Below are 20438 nucleotides of genomic sequence, written 5' to 3'. Positions count from 1 at the left end.
GATGCTTTTCCAAAGAAGAGATACAGAGGACCAGAGACATTTGAAATGATGCTTGGCATCACTAGCCATCAGAGAAATGCAGATCAAAACCACAATGAGGTATCACCTCACACTGGTCAGAATGGCCATCATAAACAGATCAACATGCAACAGGTGCTGGCGAGGCTGTGGAGAAAAGGGAACACTAGTACACTGTTGGTGGGAGTGCACACTGGTGCAGCCATTGTGAAAAGCAGTGTGGAATTTCCTCAAAAGCTGAAAATGGAACTGGCTTTTGATCCAGTGATTCCCCTGCTGGGACTATACCCTAAGAATCTCAAATCGCCAATTCAAAAGAACCTATACACACTAATGTTAATAGCAGTACAATTTATAATAGCCAAGTATTGGAAGCAACCTAAATGCCCATCAGTAGATGATTCGATCAAAAAACGATGGTACATTTACACAATGGAATACTACGCAGCAGAAAGAAAAAAAAAAAGAACTACTACACTCTGCAACAGCATGGATGGGACTAGAGAGCATTATCCTAAGTGAAGTGAGCCAGGTGGTGAAAGATAAATACCATAAGATCTCACCTCTAAGTGCAACCTAATGAACAAAACAAAGATGCAAGGAAAAGAAGACCAGCAACACTGAACGAAAAAGAAATCAACCGAGACATGAGGGAAGGAGGGAGGGGTGGGCAGGGAAAAAGAAAGGGAAGGGGTGAGTCAAGGAACATATAGCAAGGACTCATGGACAAAACCAAAGGGAAAGGATTGAGAGAGGGAGAGGGGGAGGGGGCAGGGGAAAGTGGTGGGCGGAAGGCGGAGACAAATGTATTTGGAAAAATAAATACATAAATTTTTAAAAAAGAAAAGAAAACAATACTATTCACAAAAAAAAAAAAGGGGGAAAGAAAAGAAACACCTGGGGAGCTTATTAAAGATGCAGACATCTATGAATGAGAATCTCCAGAGCCCAATAACCAGCATTTGAAAACACCACCAGATGAGTTCCCCATCTAGTTCCAACACTACCCTCTTTTAGTTTGTCATCATACAAATTTTAGGGGCTCTGAGAGAAGTGCAGGAAGCACAAACCATGAGAATTCTTGACCAAGAGATTACTGAGACTCAGGAGTTAGTTCCAATAGCTCTTCTTAGTTAGAGGGATTTAGATAGACCCAGTCACCAGGGATCATCACTTCCTGGTTTATTTCTAGACCCTTTTCTGCCCTACTGTTAATATTTTCAAACAAACAAACAATATCATAAAAAGGAAACCAAGTGAACCACACATCTCAGTCAAGCACATTCTGCCTTTGTTAATTCTATACGAATAGCACACTGCTATTGCTAATTTTTCAAGAGACCCTCAATTATTTTCTCACTAACTTCCCACATATAATAAAATTGTCAAGCCCAGGCTTCTCTATGGAGTTTGCTAATTTTTGCCACTATTGGCACTCCAGGTTTAGAGGCAAGCTATTTTCCTAATTCTGGCTCACTATTAGTTATCAAGCCAGAAATCTAATATTCCCAACACCACCCAGAGCCTGTTTAACTGACATTAAAAAGTACTCCATATGTCTTCTACAGACAAAGTGAGGCAGACAAAATATGAAATTATCTAGGTAATTCAATGTGCAAAACAGATTTACCTCATGAAGCCATGCATGTGGTTGTCTAAAATAAAGTATATCTTTAGGTGTCCAATGCAGTTTCCCAAGGTGATGCTATGCAGGAGGATAGTGCATTGGTATTTTTTCCAGTTAGAAATATAATACATTCTAATGAGCCACTGACCTGTAATCTTCAGCCAGATCTATACAGAGGGGGAATACCACTTCCAGCCATAATGACAATCCCAAAAGTCAGAGTGAAGAACTTTGCCATATATCTCCTTCCCTCTACCCAGCCATCCATCCAACATATATTTATTCTACTATTCCCCACTAGAGTGGGGACAATAAACATGAAGTCAAAGAAAATAATTTTACATAGCAATAAATGCTACAAAAAATAAAACAGGATAATAAAACAGAGTGACTAGGGGATGGGGAAACTATATTGGGTGGTTGAGAAGGGCCTAAGCAGGGAACACTTGAACTGAAACCCAAATTATAAGAAGGAGCCACAAATTGGAAGGTCTGGAAACATAGAAAGAGGGAATAGCAAATGCAAAGACCTTGAAGCAAGAAACAACACAGTTTGACTGAGGAATAACAAGAAGACCAATATGGCAGTCCCAGAGGAAGTAAGGGAGAAAGTGGAAGGATTTGAGGTAGGTTAAGTAGACAGAGCCAGATTGTGTAGTACTTTGTAAGCCATATAGAAGAGCCTAGAGTTTATTCTTAGTACAATAGGAAGGCAATGAGCCTGTGTGGACTAATGTAAACTTGATACCTGAAGATATATTTGCTTTCTTACTGGTACCAATAGTTACTGTGTTTCAAGCCACTACCATATGCCAAGATGCTTTAGAAAACATCAACTAGTTTAAAACTCTCAACAAAGTAATGGAAACTCAGAGTTCACCCAAGGTTGTGCAGCTAATAGCCAGGATTCAAACCTATGTCATGTGACTTCAAAGTCAAAAGCTATTAATCACTACATGAAGTAAGGTTTTTGTTGTTGGTGTTGTTGTTTTTGTTGCTGTTGTTTAAGGAAAGTATACCCAAGCAGGAGTAACCATGTACATTACTATTAATGAAGAGCTGTGCTGGGCTGAACTCTGTTCATCTACACCATGACCCTATGAGATAGATAGTATTATTATGCCATTTTGAAGATGACTAAACTGTGGCTGAGAGAGCCTAAGGGCCCATGATCACAGAATTGAAAAATTCAAGATAGACACACCTGACTCCAAGGCACATACCAATAGTATTTTCCCCACAATGCCAAATGTCATTTGTTTTTAGGATTCTTTTAATTCAAACATTAACCTTTAGAAATTTGTCACTACCCTGCTCCTTGATGCACAGTCAGTGCGAGCTCTGAAGAAACAGCAAATGTCCTATAATCAGAATTAAAATAGTATGGAGGGCAAGGCAATATTTGTAAGCTGACTTTTCTCTGGGTTCTTTGCAGGCAGAGCACAGTGCCCATCTGTGTGAGAACAAGAAGCTCCAAGATTTTTTTGTATGTCTGTGCCTGAGGGACAATGACTCTTCTGTCTTAGCTATGAATAGGAATGAAACTATTGGATAGATCTGTAATGTCTGTAACTGTATACAGTAATAAGATCTAAGCATTTGATGGTAATGTGCCCTGATCAACCTCTGCTATCCACTCTTCCCCACGTGCCCCACAATGTCTGGGAGTCCTGAAAACCCTTTCTATTATGGAAAGAAGAGAGAAGAAAGAAATACCCTGAGGACATGCAATAAGTTGAAATGTTAAGGTAGAAATTAAACATTGCAAAGCATTAGACAATGAAATATTCAACCATAAAAATGAATGAATTTCTAATACATGCTACAGCATGAACCTTGAAAACATGGTAAATGAAATAAGTCAGACAAAATATCACATTAGATAATTCTGAATGAAGCATTCAGAATAGGCAATTTCATAAGAGACAGAAAGTAGATTAGTGGTTGTCTAGGGCTGGAAGGGGTTGAAGGGAAGGGACAGATTGGGCTTCTTAGAAAGTATAATAAAAATATTCTTTTTTTTTTCCTGCAAAAAGCTTTGTTTTTTCCATTTGGTCTGATGCAGGGGAGAGGGCTCCAGGTTGGTCAAAATGGTGTCTAATGGTCTCAGGAAGATGCTCAGGCAAAAGCAAGATTCCAGGGAAATACAGAGGGGACCCTCAAAGGCCTCTGGGATCCAAAGGCTTCTTCACCCTACTTGAGGTGAGACTTTTGAGGAGATACTCACCAATCTGAGCCTTGGAGCTGGCCAGCCTGCAGATATTAGTCAGATGGTCACCCATCTTCTTGATGAGATTCACCTCCCCATCCAGGAACTGGTTCTGCGGGAAGTGAGAGAGATGAGGGTCTGTGCATGCAGAACCAAAGTCATGCAGATGCAAAATGGCCTGGCTCAGGTTCTTCTCCAACTCCATGGAAGCTTTCATGGCATGCTGAGTTTTATCCCACTCATCTTGGGAAGGCTTCACCACGTCCTGAAAGAGAATGTGGCCACTGCACTGGTTTTGCAGCTTTAAGAGTCACTCAGCATCCTCATGCTTCTCCTTGGCCAACTCATGGAAGAAGTAGCCCACGCCCTGCAGAGACACATCTTCATGGTCCAAATAGAAGCCGAGAGAGAGGTAGGTGTAGGAGGATTGCAGATGTAGGTTGGCCAGGTGGTTGACATCACCCTCCACCTCAATGGAATAATTCTGACAAATTTGGGAGCTCTCAGTTGCACTGCAAGTTGGCCGGTCTCAGAGGCTGAGGATGGCTGATGTGGTTCCAAAGGTGGTGACTAGAAAAGAGGTTGAAGGATAGTTGGAAAGAAGAGGTGTCCCTAGGTCTGTTCTGTCCAACCCTTGTTGAAGATAAAGATCCCAGGACTTCAGAGGGCACTGTGGAAGGAACAATAAAATATTTTGAAATTAGATAGTAGTGATGGTTGTATACCATTGTGAATATACTAAAAACCACTGAATTTTATATTTAAAAAGGTGAGTTTCATGGTATGTGAATTATATCTCAATAGAGCTGTTACAAAAATTATATGTTTAAGGAGTTAAAACTACATATAGTATATATTATTTATTACATATTTTTGTTTATTTATTTGCATCCATACAAGTCTCAGAAGCTGTGTAAACTAATGCAATTGTGGCTATTAGGACCCAGGATGCACAGAAACTTTCTCCTGATAAATTTTCTTTTCTTTTTCTCTGTTTCTCTTTTCCTTTATTGTATTAATAAAAAAGTCTTCTTCCAGCCCCTCAAGAAAGTAAGCCATGGAGAGTTTTGAAATTCAGACAAGAAGAGAGGACTACTATCTTGAATCTGTTAGACTCTGGCATTTACTGTTCATATTCTAGCATTAGAGTTCTATTAAGAGAAAGAATATAGGACTGACTGAAGCTCTTGGAACTCCTAAGTTCTTATCCTGGAGATAACATCACAAGGTCCAATTTATATTATTAACTATGATGATGATTGCATTGATGATGGTAATTAAAATAGAATTTAGTTTTGATCTCTTCTTTTTTTTAAGATTTTTTATTTATTTTTATTTTTAGAGAGAGGAGAAGGGAGGGAGAAAGAGATGGAGAGAAACATCGATGTGTGGCTGCCTCTTGTGCGCCCTCTACTGGGGACCTGGCACACAACCAAGGCATGTGCCCTGACTGGGAATCGAACAAGCATCCCTTTGTTTCATAGGCTGGAGTTCAATTCACTGAGTCACACCAGCCAGAGCTGATCTTCTTTTTCTTATATAGTTCCCTTTAACATTTCATATAATAATGGCTTGGTGATGATGAACTCCTTTAGTTTTATCTTGCCTGGGAAGCAATTTATCTGCCTTTCCATTCTAAATAATAGCTTTGCTGGAAGGAAACAGGGTACCAGGCAGAGAGGGGCAAAGGGGGAAAAATGGGACAACTATAATAGCATAATCAATTAAATATATTTTAAAAAATAAATAAAATAAAATAAAATAACATCGAGTATTTGAGTGCTCACTATACGCCAGGCACTGGTTAACTGTTTTATATGTCTGATCTCATTTACTTCTCCCAACTATCCTATGAGACAGGTACTTCTAATCACACCATTAGACAGATGAGAAAAATTAAACACAGAAAAGTTAACCAAATTGCCCCATGTTTAAAAAAAAACAAACTGGTAAGTGGTGGGACCAGCATAGAAGCCCAGTTAGTATAATGCCAGACCCATGTTTTTAGCTACTACAATACACACTATTTCCCAGTAGCAGGGGTAATAACTATCAGAGTAATATTAGTTAAAATGCATTGAACACCACATCATGCCTGGTATTCTACCTATGAGGTAGATGACATTATTAATCTATCACTTTGTAAGTGAGGAAATGAAAGCATAGAGTGGAAAAAAAATCATGTGAAGTAGCAGAGGATGGAATCAAATATCTGGGCAGTCACTAAACTCCGTTACCTCCCTTTTGGATATTTTGGTCCTAACCTCCCACATAGGGAGATTCAGCACCTGCCCGACACATGAGACCAATGTCATTCATAGTATGGTTGTCTCTACCCTGTGACAACAACCCCTGCAGGTGCTCTACTGATAGCTCCCAGCCCCTCTGCATGCCTGTGGCTGCTCTATTACGACCTAGTCCTTCTGGCCTGTCTGTGGAAAAGAGCAATTTTTCTCCCAAACATAAATCATGCAGTAGTACGTACCCTGCCCGGATCTGAATTGTACAAAGGCAGCTCTGGCTTTTCTCCTTTCATGTATTTTGCACGACAGAGGAATGCTGAGGCTGGCAAATCCTAACTTTCCAGAAGCTATAACAGGAGTTTTACCAGTCTATATAATTAAGGGTAGATTTTCAGGGTCTGAAAAATTCCTTTGGTCTGAAATACACCCATTTTACCAGTTGAAGAAAAACTTCCTAAAATGAGGCATTAAATAAAAGTAGTGATTGAATTTTATCACAGTAAATAATTAGAAAATGAATATAAATCTGATAATAGATTTTTAAATGATACTACCCTTCACACAATAACTTTCTTTGATTTTTCCCTCTCATATATACATTCAGGTCTGTATAACCGACTTAAAAGTAAATACTTTTTTAATGTGAATGTTACAATATCTCTTGTCAGGTGTAAACCTAAAATATGTTCTAACCTCAGGATGCAGGCAATGCTAAAGTCAACCTTCTAAGGATGAGGAAAAAGCCATACAGTTTTCTGAGGCTAGAAACAGCAGGCTGAGGGATAAGTCCCCTACGGTGGTCCAAATCAACAGAAATATATAAAGGTTCAAGGATCTAGAAAGTCAAGGTGAGTGAACAACTAGGTCGCTACAGTCTCAGTTGTAGGAAGTCTGATGAGGACAAAATACCAGTAATCAGATTATAAGTGTAAAGCCTGATACTGGGGTAGAGTTTCATGGCCACAGAAAGCAAACGCATAAGCACACACACAGAGAATAGGCAGGAAATGGTCTCCATATACATGTGGAATGTGACTTGAAAGGATCAGAAAAGTGGCAGCAGCTGGCAACGGAAAGAGTGAGAAATCAATAGCTATAGCTCAGTCCTAATAACTGTCAAAAAGACCTTTTTTAAGGCAGTTTTGTTCTCAATTATAAATATGCATGGACTTAGCTGGTGGGCAGCAGAGAGCCTGAATAGCTCTTTCAACAGGGACTCAATGTCATTCTGGAGTCACTGAGCCAGGGATGAAACACAGGAACACTGCTGTCAACAGCACCTGCTCTAGAGTCTTCTCTCTTGTCACTACATTCTTCAGATGGTGGCCTTCAAAAGGCCAGACTGCATTTAGCATGTCTTATACAATGTGGAATGTTTTTTTTCCCAAAGTTCCCAATTGAAGGAAAAATGTTACTTTTGTGCCCCTTCAAAGAAATCTTGTATTATTTAAAGAAAAGGATAGTAGAACACTTGGTGCCACACTGGTGGCCTTAGAAAATCCTTTCATGAGGCCTAATCATCCCAGGGTGTGTGAACTAAATTACCAATGGTTAATCTCTTATGACTATGGCATTTTGTCATTCAACTTTATTTGTATTGTGGTCTAGCTACATCACATTTTTGTAATATCTCCTATAAGAAATGCATCATAAACTTTACTTGCATGACAGCTGCTAGGAGGGGAGTTGGGGAGTAACTACTTAATGAGTATCTGGGTATGTGATTTCCTTTTGAGGGGATCAAAATGTTGTGGAACTGGCCAGAGGTACTGGCAATGCAATACTGTGAATGTACTAAATATCAATAAATTATATTTCAAAAAGGTTAATTTTATGTTATGTGAGTTTAACCTCAATTAAAAAATGCTTTGCATCAAATAAGCCCATGCTACATTCCCTACTTTGTTCCAGGTACTGTGCTGGATTCTGGGTATACAAATAATAATTACAGTTAATGTTTAACTCCTCACAATATTCCAGGAAGCATTCTAACCGCTGCACAGGTATTAACTACCTTTTTCATCACATCAACCCTCTGAGGAAGCCACTATTATTCCCATTTCACAGATGAGAAAACTGAGGAATAGGGAGGGCAAGAAAATTGAGTGAGCTTCAGGAAGATCAAACTTCACTGTAAAAATGAGATGGGATGGTGTGGGGAGCAATGTGTCTAGTCAGTGGTGTGAGGCCAGGATTTAGACCCAGCTAGACTGACTCCAGAGACTGTGCATTTAAGAATTTTGCTACATTGCCTCAGATGCAATATCCTCATGAATTACATAATCAATTGATGTTAAGTACCAAGAGAGCTTACAGGGGAGGGATCTAAAGACAGGCAAAGATCAGGGATGTAGCCAAGAAGGAACGGAATGTGAGATGAAACATAAATAATAAATCAGAATTAAACACACAGGAGAAAGAAAACATGTTTTGGATAGAGGGGAAGATCCTGAAAGTACAGAAGTGAGGACTACATTACAAGCAGTTTGGTGTCACTAAAAAGTTGAGGAGTGGCAGGCTGCAGAGCTGGACAGAAAACAAGGCCAGATCATGAGTCTTTTTATTCTATCCTGTGGGCAGAGGAGAGCTACTGATGCATTTTAAGCAGGGTGACAGTGTTGTGTTTTAGAAATACAAGGTGGGGGGGACCAAAAAAAATTGGAATTTATTTATAAAAAATTATGCATTTATTCTTACATGTTTAAACCTCAGTCACCTTCAAAGTACTCTCCATTTGATACAATACACCTATTGGGACATTTTTTCCACTGCTCAAAACAGTTTTTGAACTTGTTGATTTTGATGCCATATAGTGTTTCTGCCATTTATTTCACTTCTTCCATATCAACAAAATGTTTCCCTTTGAGGAATGTCTTCATGGGGAAACATAAAAAAAAAAGAAAGCGGCTCAGGGTAAGACCAGATGAATAGGGAGGGTGGGGAACAGGGGCCATAATATTTTTGGTCAAAAAACTGATGCAGAGCCCTCCCTTTCCATGGCCATATTTTTCTCTAGGTGGGCCTGGTAAACTCTGCTGGACTCACCCTGATGGCTCCCTGAGACCCTGTCCCAACACAAAAACAGATGGCAGCTAGATTTGGTATACTTTGGGATATTTGCTGAGTGGCCTCAGACTCAGCACTGACACTGAGTTTAAGACTTATCAGTCTGGTGAATACCACTCACCCCTCTCTGGTGACTCACTGAGAACCTACCTCATGCAACTCGAGTACTGCCAAAGGCTCTTTTAGTGACTGAGCCTAACAGGCAGCTAGCAGCCCAAAGCAGGCGAAGGTAGACAAAAGCAGACAAAGGCAGGCAAAGGCAGATCTCGGAATGCCTTAAGAATTTTGCTGACCTGCCCATAGACCGAGTGCTGGTAAAAGCTGACCTTGGTATGCAAACTGGTTTTTCCCACACACATCCAGCCCAGCAGCAGCCACCAAGTGTAGATTGCTTTGTAGCTCCAAACAGATTTCCAAGGGACAGTCACAGGCTGCACCTGAAATTGACCTGAACCAGACTCCTTCACAAGGGTCCCCAGAACCAACATACACAGGGGCCAGCTTCAGGAAAAACCAGAAAAAGATCCAATTAGCTCACAAGTGGCATATCCAAAGGGACATTTTGGTAGTCACCAGAACCTACTGAAGTGAACTCTGCTTTATGTGGTAAGCAGCTGAAGGACAGCTCATATACTTCAGTTGAGGTTGACCTTCACAGTCAGCTAGCCTGAAAGTTCACCCCACACACAAATGAGCCAATACCAATCAAGATTCAATTACAACAGGAAGGCCCACATAACCCACAGAATGGACATTCTGTGAGGACATTCCTGGAGCACCCACACAACATCTACTGCATAAGCTCACCCTACCAAGGCTGGATGACATAGCATATCTACCTAACACACAAAAAAAGACAAAGAGGCAGCCAAAATGGGGAAACAAAGAAACATGCCCCAGATGAAGAATAGGAGAAATCTCCAGAAAAAGAACTAGATAAAATGGAGTCAAGCAATTTGCCAAATATGGAGTTAAAAAAAAAAAAAACGGTTATAAGGATGCTCAAGGAACTTAGTGAGAATTACAACAGCATGAAAAAGGACATAGAAACCATAAAAAATAACCAATCAGAAATGAAGAATGCAATATCTGAAATAAAGAATACATTAGAAAGAATGAACAGTAAGTTGGATAAAGCAGAGGACTGATTCAGCAATTTGGTAAACAAGGTAGCAAAAAACAATAAGAGCAGCAAAAAGAAATAACTTGAAATATGAGGATTGTTTAACAGTGCAAATGTTGCAGTGAAAAAATTACAGTGTCAGGCTGGTGTGGCTCAGTGGATTGAGTGCCAGCTGGTGAACCAAATGGTCTCTGGTTTGATTCTCAACCTGGGCACATGCCTGGGTTGCAGTCCAGGTCCTCAGTAGGGGCACATGAGATGCTACCACACATTGATGTTTCTTTCCCTCTTTCTCCCTCTCTTACCCTCTATCTAAAAAATAAATAAATATCTGGGAAAAATTACAACATAGGTTTTTTGTATCTGAGAGATACATTCATTATTAGTATGTGTTGAAATACGGAGAAAAATTTAAAGACTGCAAATTTGCATTTATTATAGTTATATACTAAAATACATTATTTTTATTTTGTTACAATCTAGAAATTACTAAAGAAATACAAAAACAAAATAAAAAATTTCCTTTTCAAATAACAAAAACATGGATATTGCTAAAAAAAAAAAAGTACAACCAAAAAAGTCTTTAACATTAATTAATCAGAATATTCTCTGTTGGCCTTGTAAAATATTTGTAACAATCATCACAAACAATATTGCTATGCTCAAGGCATAAATACTTTTCACTCTCAGATACAATTTACTATTGAATGTTATGCACCCTTACAAAATACATGTTATAACCAAACTGATGGCTTAAACATTGTGGCTTAACATTAGTCTTATACAAACGTGCAGCTAGTCATGACCTTGAACCTATGCACTTGATATATGTAACAATATTTAAGAAAAGAGTTTGTGTCTCTCAGGTCAGCCACAGTGTTAAGAGACCTTTGGAACAACATGAAGCGTAACAACATCCACATCATAATGGTACCAGAAGGATAAGAAAGAGAACAAGAGATCAAGAACCTATTTGAAGAAATAATGACTGAAAATGTCCCTGACCTAGTAAAGGAAAAAGACACACAAGCCCAGGAAGTGCAGAGAATCCAAAACAGGATGAACCCAAAGAGCCCACTCCAAGACACATAACTAAAATGGCAAAGATTAAAGACAAAGCGAATATTAAAAGCCACAAGAGAAAAGACAGTTATTTACAAGAGAGCTACTGTAAGATTGGCAGCTGATTTCTCAACAGAATATTTCAGGCCAGAAGAAATAGGCATAAAATAGTCAACGTCATAAAAGGCAAAAACCTACACCAAGACTACATTTCCCAGCAAGACTATAGTTTAAAATTGAAGAAGAAATAAAGAGCTTCCCAGACAAGAAAAAGCTTAAGGAGTTTGTTGCCACCAAACTGGTATTACAAGAAATATTAAAGGGTCTTCTAGAAGGAGGAAGAGGAAGAGGAGAAGGAGGAGGAGTAACAAGAAAAAAAGAAGATGATGACAGAAGAGGAGGAAGAGACAAAAAAGAGGAACATAGTTAAAAGAATAAACTGACAATACATATGTACCTATCAATAATCACTTTAACTGGAAATAGCTTAAATGCTCCAATCAAAAGACATAGGGTAGCTGAATGGATAAGAAAACAAGGCCCGTATATATGCTGTCTACAAAAGACCACCTCAGAACCAAAGATACTCACAGACTAAAAGTAAAGAAATGGAAAAAGATATCTTATGCAAATGGAAATTTAAAAAGGTTGGGGTAGCAATATATACATTTGACAAAACAGACTTTAAAACAAAGTTCATAGTAAGAGACAAAGAAGGACACTACATAATTATAAGGGGAAAAATCCAACAAGAGAATATAACCATTGTAAACATTTATGCTCCTACATAGGAGCAACTAAATATATAAAGCAAATATTGATAGAAATAAAGGGAGAGACTGCAGGTAATACAGTCATAATAGGGTATTAATACCCCATAGACATCAATGGATACATCTTTCGGACAGAAAATCAACAAAGGAACAGTGGCCTTAAATGACCCATTACATCAGAGGGATTTAATTCACCAAATTATCAAAGCATTTCACACCAAAGCAGCAGAATATACATTTTTTTCGAGAACACATGGAACATTTTCTAAGATAGGCTACATGTTAGGACACAAAACAAGTTTCAATAATTTAAGAAGACTGAAATCATATCAAGCATCTTCTCTGATCATAGTGGTTTGAAACTAGGAATCAATCACAAGAAAAATATTGAAAAACACACAAAGACATGGAAGCCTAAGAACATATTACTTAACAATGAATGTGTTACCAGTGAGAGAAAGGAAGAAATCAAAATATACCTTGAAACAAATGAAAATGAGAACACAACAACCCAAAAATCAATGGGAGAAAATGAAAGCAGTCCTAAGGGGGAAATTTATACTTTATGGGCTTACTTCAAGAAACAAGAAAAATCTCAAATAAACAATCTAAAACTACCCCTTAAATAACTACAAAGACAACAAACAGCCCAGAGTGAATAGAAGGAAGGAAATGATTAAAATCAGGGCAGAAATAAATAACTTAGAGTCTGAGAAACAATACAAAAGATCAATGAATCCAATAGCTGGCTCTTTGAAAAGATAAACAAGATTGATAAACCTTAAACTCATCTCATCAAGAAAAGAAGAGAAAAGACTCAAATAAACAAAATGAGAAATGAAAGAGGAAAAGTAGCAACTGATACCAAAGAAATACAAAGAATACTAGAAAAATATTATGAACAACTGTATGCCAACAAATTGGACAATCAGGATGAAATTGATAAATTCCTAGAAACATATGATCACCCAAAACTAAATCAGAGAGAATCAGAAAATCTGAATAGACCAATTACAAATAATGAAATTGAAGCAGTAATTTAAAAAACAAAAAACAAAACAAAACAAAAAAACCTCCCAACAAACAAAACCTTCAGCCGAATGACTTTACAGGTGAATTTTACCAGACACTCAAAGAAGAACTAACACCAGTTCTTCTCAAACTATTCCAAAAAAAAACTATAACAGAGGGAAAACTGCTAAGCTCATTTTACAAGGCCAGAATTATCTTAATTCCAAAACAAGATAAAGACACTACAAATAAAGAAAACTGTAGGCCAATATCCTTGATAAATATAGATGCCAAAATTCTCAACAAATACTAGCAAACTGAATCCAGCAATACATTAAAAAGATCATACACATGATCAAGTGGAATTTATTTTTGGGATGCAAAGTTGGTACAACATCTGCAAATCAATAAATGTGACATGTTACCTAAGCAAAATGAAGGATAAAATCACATTATCATGCCAATAGATGCAGAGAAAGTACTTGATAAAATACAGCACCCATTTATGAAAAAAAAACTATTGGCAAAGTGGGAATAGAGGGAACATACCTCAATATAATAAGGCTATATATGACAAACCCATGGCCAGCATCATATTCAATTGGCAAAAACTACAAGTGTCCCCCTTAAGATCAAGAACAAGACAGGGATGTATGCTTTCACTTCTCTCGTTCAACATAATACTGGAAGTCCTAGCCTCAGCAATCAGACCAAAAGAAGAAATAAAGGGCATCCAAATTGGAAAAGAAGAAGTAAAACTGTCATTATATACACAGAGAACCTGAAAGATTCCACAAAAAAAAAAAAATCTGCTAGAGCTGATAAATGAATTCAGTAAAGTAGCAAGATACAAAACAAATATCCAGAAATTGGTTGCATTTTTATATACCAATAATAAACTATCAGAAAGGCAAACTAAGAAAACAATGCCATATACCATTGCATCAAAAAAATAACTAGGAATAAATTTAACCAAAGATGTAAAAATCCTATACTCAGAAAATTATAAGACACAGAAGAAAAAAATTGAAGAAGATACAAATAAGTGGATACAGATACTGTGTTCATGGATATGAAGGATTAAAATCATTAAAATGTCCATACTACCAAAAGCCATCTATAGATTCAGCACCATACTTATTAAGATACAAATATCATATTTCACAGAACTAAAACAAATATTCTAAAAATTTACATGGAACCACAAAATATCCCAAATAGCCACATAATCTTGAGAAAGAAGAACAAAGTTGGAGAAATCATGCTATCTGATATCAAAATATATCACTAGGCCATAGTAATCAAAGCAGAACAGGATAGAGAGCCCAGAAATGAACCCACACCTATTTGGTCAATTAATATTTGACAAAGAAGGCAAGAACATACAATGGGGTAAAGACAGTCTATTCAAAAATGGTATTGGGAAAATTGGACAGATATGTGCAAAAAAGAAAGTAGTTCACCTTTTTACACCATACACAGAAATAAACTCAAATGTTAGACTCAAAAGCCATAAAAATTCTAGAAGAACACATAGGTGGTAAAATCTCAGACATTTCTCATAGGAATATTTTTTGTGATATATCTCCTTGGGCAAGGGAAACAGAAAAATAAATAAATAGGACTACATCAAACTAAAAAGTTTTTGCACAGCAAAGTAAACCATCAACAAAATGAAAAGACAACTCACTGAATTGGAGGATATTTTTGCTGATGATACACCTAATAAAGGGCTAATATCCAAAATTTACCAAGAACTTATACAACTCAACTCCAGGAAAACAAACAATCCAATAGGAAATGGGCAAAGGAACTGAACAGATACTTCTCCAAAGAGAAAATACAGATAATCAATAGACATATGAAAAGATGCTTGATGTTGGTAATAATCACAGAAATGCAAATTAAAACCACAATGTGATATCACCTCACAGCTGTCAGAATGGCTATCTTCAGTAAAACAACAAAGTGTTGGCAAGGATGTGGAAAAAAGGGAACCCCAGTGCACTGTTGGTGGGAATGCAGATTGCTTGTAGCCACTGTGGAAAGCAGCATGGAGTTGCCTCAAAAAGTTAAAAATAGAATTGCCTTATGACCCAATGATTCCACTTCTTGGAATATATCTGAAAAAAAAAAAACCCACTAATTCCAAAGAATATATTCACCCCTATGTTCAAAGCAGCATTATTTACAATAGCCAAGATTTGGAATCAGCCCAAATGGCCATGAATAAATGAGTGGATAAAAAGCTGTGGTACATTTACACAGTGTAACATTACTCAGCTGTAAAAAAGAAGGAAATATTGCATTTCGTGACAGCATGGATGGACACGACAGTATTGTGCTAAGTGAAATAGACCATTCAGAGAAAGACAAGTACCATATGATTTCATTTATATGTAGAATCTAATCAACTAAGTTAACAAAACAGAAGCAGATTAATAAATACAGAGAACAGACTGAAAGCTGTCATAGGTGACGGGATTTGGGGGACTGGGTGAAAAAGGTGAAGGCATTAAGCAAAAAAAAAAAAAAACCCTCAGAGATACAGACAACATTATGGTGATTATCATAGGAAAAGAGGGGTGGGAGTAATAGAAGATGGTAAAGGGGAGATAAATGGTGATGCAAGGAGACTTGGAGTGGTGAGTACAAAAATACAATATACAGATGATGTATTATAGAATTGTACAACTGGAACCTATATTATTTTATTAACCAATGTAACCCCAATAAACTCAAAAAAGAAGAAAATTTTTTACATCATACACAACACCATCAAAGAAGTGAAAAGACAAGCCAGAGAGTGGGAGAAAATATTTGCAAATTATATATATGATAAATGACTTGTATTAGAATATATGAAGAACAATTACAACTCAATAATAAAAAGGCAAATCTCATAACTTTAAAACGGATAAGGTATTTGCATAAACATTTCTCTAAAGAAAATATACAAATGCCCTGGCTTGTGTGGCTCAGTGGATTGAGTGTTGGCCTGCAAGCCAAGGGGTTGCTGGTTAGGTTCCTGGTTGGGGCACATGCTTGGGTTATGGGCCAGGTCCCCGGATTGGGGAGCACAGGAGGCAGCCACACATTGATGTTTCTCTCTTTCCCTTTCTTTGTTCCTTCCCCTCTCTCTGAAAATAAATAAATAAAAACTCTTTTTTAAAAAACTATACAAATAGTCAACAAGCCTATGAAAATATTCTCAGCATTATTAACTATCAGGTAAATATAAATCAAAAACACATTGAAATACCACTTTATACCCACCACTAAAATGGCTAAAATTTAGCAGACAGACAACAATAAGTGTTGATGAGTATATGGAGAAATCAGAACCCTTATACATTGCTGATAGAAATGTAAAATGGTATAGCATCTTTAGAAAATGGTTTGGCACTCTCTCCCTCTCAAAAGGTTAAACATAGAGTTACCATATGCCCCAGAGATTCTACTAGTGCATCTATACCTAAGAGAAATGAAGACATAGGTCCACACAAAAAGTTATACAGGAATGTTCATAATGCCAGTATTTATAAAAGCCAAAATGTGGATAACAACCCAAATGTCCATTAATTGATGAATGGATGAACAGAATGTACAATAAAGTAGTAATGAAAAGTTCTGGAATTAGTGGTGATGGTTGCATAATTATATGAATATACAGAAACCCATTTAATTGTATACTTTAAATGGAAGAATTGTTAGTACGTAAATTATTTATCAATAAAGCTTATATGTATATATAGCTTATATATGTAGCTTACAAATAACATATATGTAACTTATATATAACACATATAAAGAGGAATTAAGATGGTGGAGGAGTGAGTGGAAGTCACGCTGACCTCCTCCCAGGAGCAACTTGGAATTACAACTAAATTGTGGAGAAATCACCTGGAACAAACAACCGAACAAGAGCAAGAGAGGAGCCTTGTAACCTCAGAGACAGAAGAATTGGCTTTAGCACAACTAACCAGTAAGGAGTATGGTAGAGACCTGAGAAGGCAGCCAGGGAGCCCATAGGCAGCAGCACCAGAAGGATATTGAAACAGCCAGTAGGATCCCCCTGAGAATAGCGGGGTGTAAACCAAAAGCGGGGACTCTAGCCCACAGCACCAGAGCCCAAAAAGCACACAGAAACCAGCCAGCTGCAAAAAGCAGCAGGGTTGCTCTCCGCCAGAGAGAGGTGGCTGGAGACACAAAGAACTATTTAAAGGGCCTATGTATAAATTTTTATTTGCATTCACTTACCCTGGTCTCCAGCAAAGTCAGGGGCAGTGTGGGCTAGAGACACCTGAGGAGAGACTGGGGAAGAAGGCTTTGGGGAGAGAACTGAGAGAGTAGCCAGTGGGATCTCGGAGCTGACTCATCCCCCATGGGGGGGCAGCCAACTTGCTCAGGAAGAGACTACTCCCCCTAAAAGGTACGAGCGTCAAAGTCCCAGAAGCCCCAGCCCCAAGTGGGATTCCACGCCCCTCTGTGCTGTCAAAGCTGCCTGCTGTGTGCAGAGTGGCAGCCACAGAGAGTAGATCCCTGACTAAAGGGGGTGCAGAGAGGTCTGGCGACACTTGAGGAGAGACTAGGGATGGAGACTTTGGGAAGAGAATGGAGAGAGTAGCTGGCAGGATCCCAGTGCAGACTCCTCCCCCATAAACACTTCTGCATGAGAAGACCCTGCCCCCGGGAGGAACTCCGGCCCACCATGAGCTGTCTAAGATGACCTGCTGAGTGCAGAGTGAATAGATTAAGAGCTGAAGGAAACAGCCACAGAGAGTGGGTTACCGGAAGTCTCGAACACTGCCCAAGGTCAGACAGGGTTAAAATCTGACATCATCAGGGGCTGATCCAGAAAGTAAAAAACAACAACAACAACAAAAACAGCAGTCTCCAACCATAGAAGTTCACACCACAAAGTCAGGAAATCAAGACAGATCAGTTTAAGAATCAGAAGCAAAAAAGAAGAGTCTCACAAATAATGTGAAGACAAAGAAATATGCCCCACACGAAGGGAAAGGAGCAATCCCCACAAAAAGAACTAAATGAAATGGAAGAAAGTAAACTATCAGATGCTGAGTTCCAAACAATGGTTCTAAGGAAACTCAATGAGCTCAGTCAGCTCAGAGAGAATTACAAAAAAACTACAGGGAAACTACAAGGAACTTACTGCAAACTTTATCAGCATGAAAAAGGACATAGAAACTATCAAAAAGAGACAAGAGGAAATGAAGAATACAATTTCTCAACTGAAGAACACAGTAGAAGAAATCGAAAACAGGCTAGGTGAAGCTGAGGACCGAATCAGCGACCTGGAGGACAACTAGAACAAATCTCCCAGAAAGAGCAAGAAAATGAAAAAAGACTCAAAAGAATGAAGAGGCATTGAGGGAAATGCAGGACAACCTGAAATGTAATAATATCCATCTAATAGGGTTACCAGAAGGAGAAAAGGATGAGTAAGGGATAGAGAACTTGTTTGAAAAAGTCATGATGGAGAACTTCCCTCATTGGAAGAGAGAAAAAGTCACACAAGTCCAGGAATCACAGAGGGTCCCATTCAAGAGGAACCCAATGAGGCCCACTTCAAGACACATCATCATTAAAATGGCAAATATCAAAGACAAACAGAGAATCCTAAAGCAAGCAAGGGAGAAAGAGGTAGTAACACATAAGGGAGCCCCAATACAGCTAGCAGCCGACTTCTCAACAGAAACACTACAAGCCAGAAGGAAATGGCAAGAAATATTCCAAGTTCTGAAAAGCAAAGGGCTGCAACCAAGACTGCTCTACCCAACAAGGCTCTCAATTAAAATAGAAGGTGAAATAAGGAGTTTCCCAGATAAAAGGAGGCTAAAAGAATACCTCTCCCCCAAACCAGCACTGCAAAATATGCTAAAGGGACTGCTTTAAGATGAAGAAAAAGTTTCTATGAATACCCAGTTCCTTTCAGAGTTGCCAATACTTGGTATTACCAATACTTTTCATACTCATTAATCTGATTGTGACAATGATGTTATTTTAATTGTTCCTTTACTATTTGTTGAAACTAAATCGATTTTAGTATATTTCTTGCCTATTTCTATTATTAAAAAAAGCTTTAAATGACTTTTTCGTATTCTTTATCCATTTATTGATGAAAGGTTTGTAGAAATTTTTTCCCTAAAAAACAAAAAAAAACCCCAAAAACCTATTAACCATGTTTTAGATGTGTTGCAAATACTTTCCTATTCTATTCCTTGTCTTTTAACTTTTTTATATGTATATTACTATATAGTTAAATGATTAATATGGTCATATTGTCAACATTTACTTTATAGCTTCTGGATTTGAATATTTTACTTCAGGTCATGACAAATATTAGTTCTATTTTCTTCTAAAACTCCTTAGATTGTACATATTGATTTTTAACTCACCTGAATATTTCTTGTATAACATTTGAAATATGGCTCTATATTTGTTTTATTTCTAGTAATAGTGGTCCATGCACCATATTTGTTGACTAAGTCTTATTTTACCCCTTGATTTGAAATAGCAACTTAATCATATATTAAATTATCAGACAGATATATACGTTTGTCTCTAGAATGTTCATTATATTTTTACTTGATCTGCTATTATTGATCTACTTTATTTCTGTGCTGGTGTCAGGTTGGTTTAATTACTAAGACTTTATAATGGTTTTAAATTTTTTTAATATTTTATAATTAACTCTGACCTTTAAAAAAATAAATAAAATCAATCTGCATTTAAGAAAGAAAGAAAGAGAGAGAGATGGAACTGCTACCTTTTGTGACAACATGGATGGAACTGAAGAATATTAAGCTATGTGAAATAAGCCAGTCTGTAAAAACAAATACCATATGATCTCAACTATAAGTGGACTCTAGTCAACAAAATAAACTAACGAACAAAATAAAACACAGGCACGGAAACAGGGAACAGACTGAAAGTGACCAGAGGGTAGGGGGAAAGAGGACAATGGTGGAAAGAAGAGGAAGGGACGAGACAAAGAACATGTATGAATGACCCATGGACATGGACAACAGTGTGGGAATTGACTGTAGGGGTGGGGGGTGATGGTGATGTGTGTGGAGGGGTAAAGAGGTAAAAAGTGAGACAACTGTAATAGAATAAACATGATTTATAAATTTAAAAATAAATAGATTTTTTTAAAAAGAAACATATGTAGCTTATGTATACACATATATGTACCTTATGTGTAACACACATATGTAGCTTATATAACATATATAGCTTATATGACATATGCATCACATATATAATACACATAAAACATATA

The 20438-nt window shown here is 37.6% G+C and overlaps 1 pseudogene; it reads right to left on the bottom strand.

Moving 5' to 3' along the window:
- Window positions 1-3804: 3804 nt before the first annotated feature.
- LOC129076141 (ferritin light chain-like) lies at window positions 3805-9318 on the bottom strand (annotated as a pseudogene).
- Between the last annotated feature and the right edge of the window lie 11120 nt (window positions 9319-20438).

Source organism: Pteronotus mesoamericanus, unplaced genomic scaffold (genome assembly GCF_021234165.1).
Source record: "Pteronotus mesoamericanus isolate MK-2021 breed Mesoamerican mustached bat unplaced genomic scaffold, CSHL_Meso_final contig_57, whole genome shotgun sequence".
In the NCBI taxonomy this organism is placed as follows: Eukaryota; Metazoa; Chordata; class Mammalia; order Chiroptera; family Mormoopidae; genus Pteronotus; species Pteronotus mesoamericanus.
This window is presented reverse-complemented; position numbering and strand designations above follow the sequence as displayed.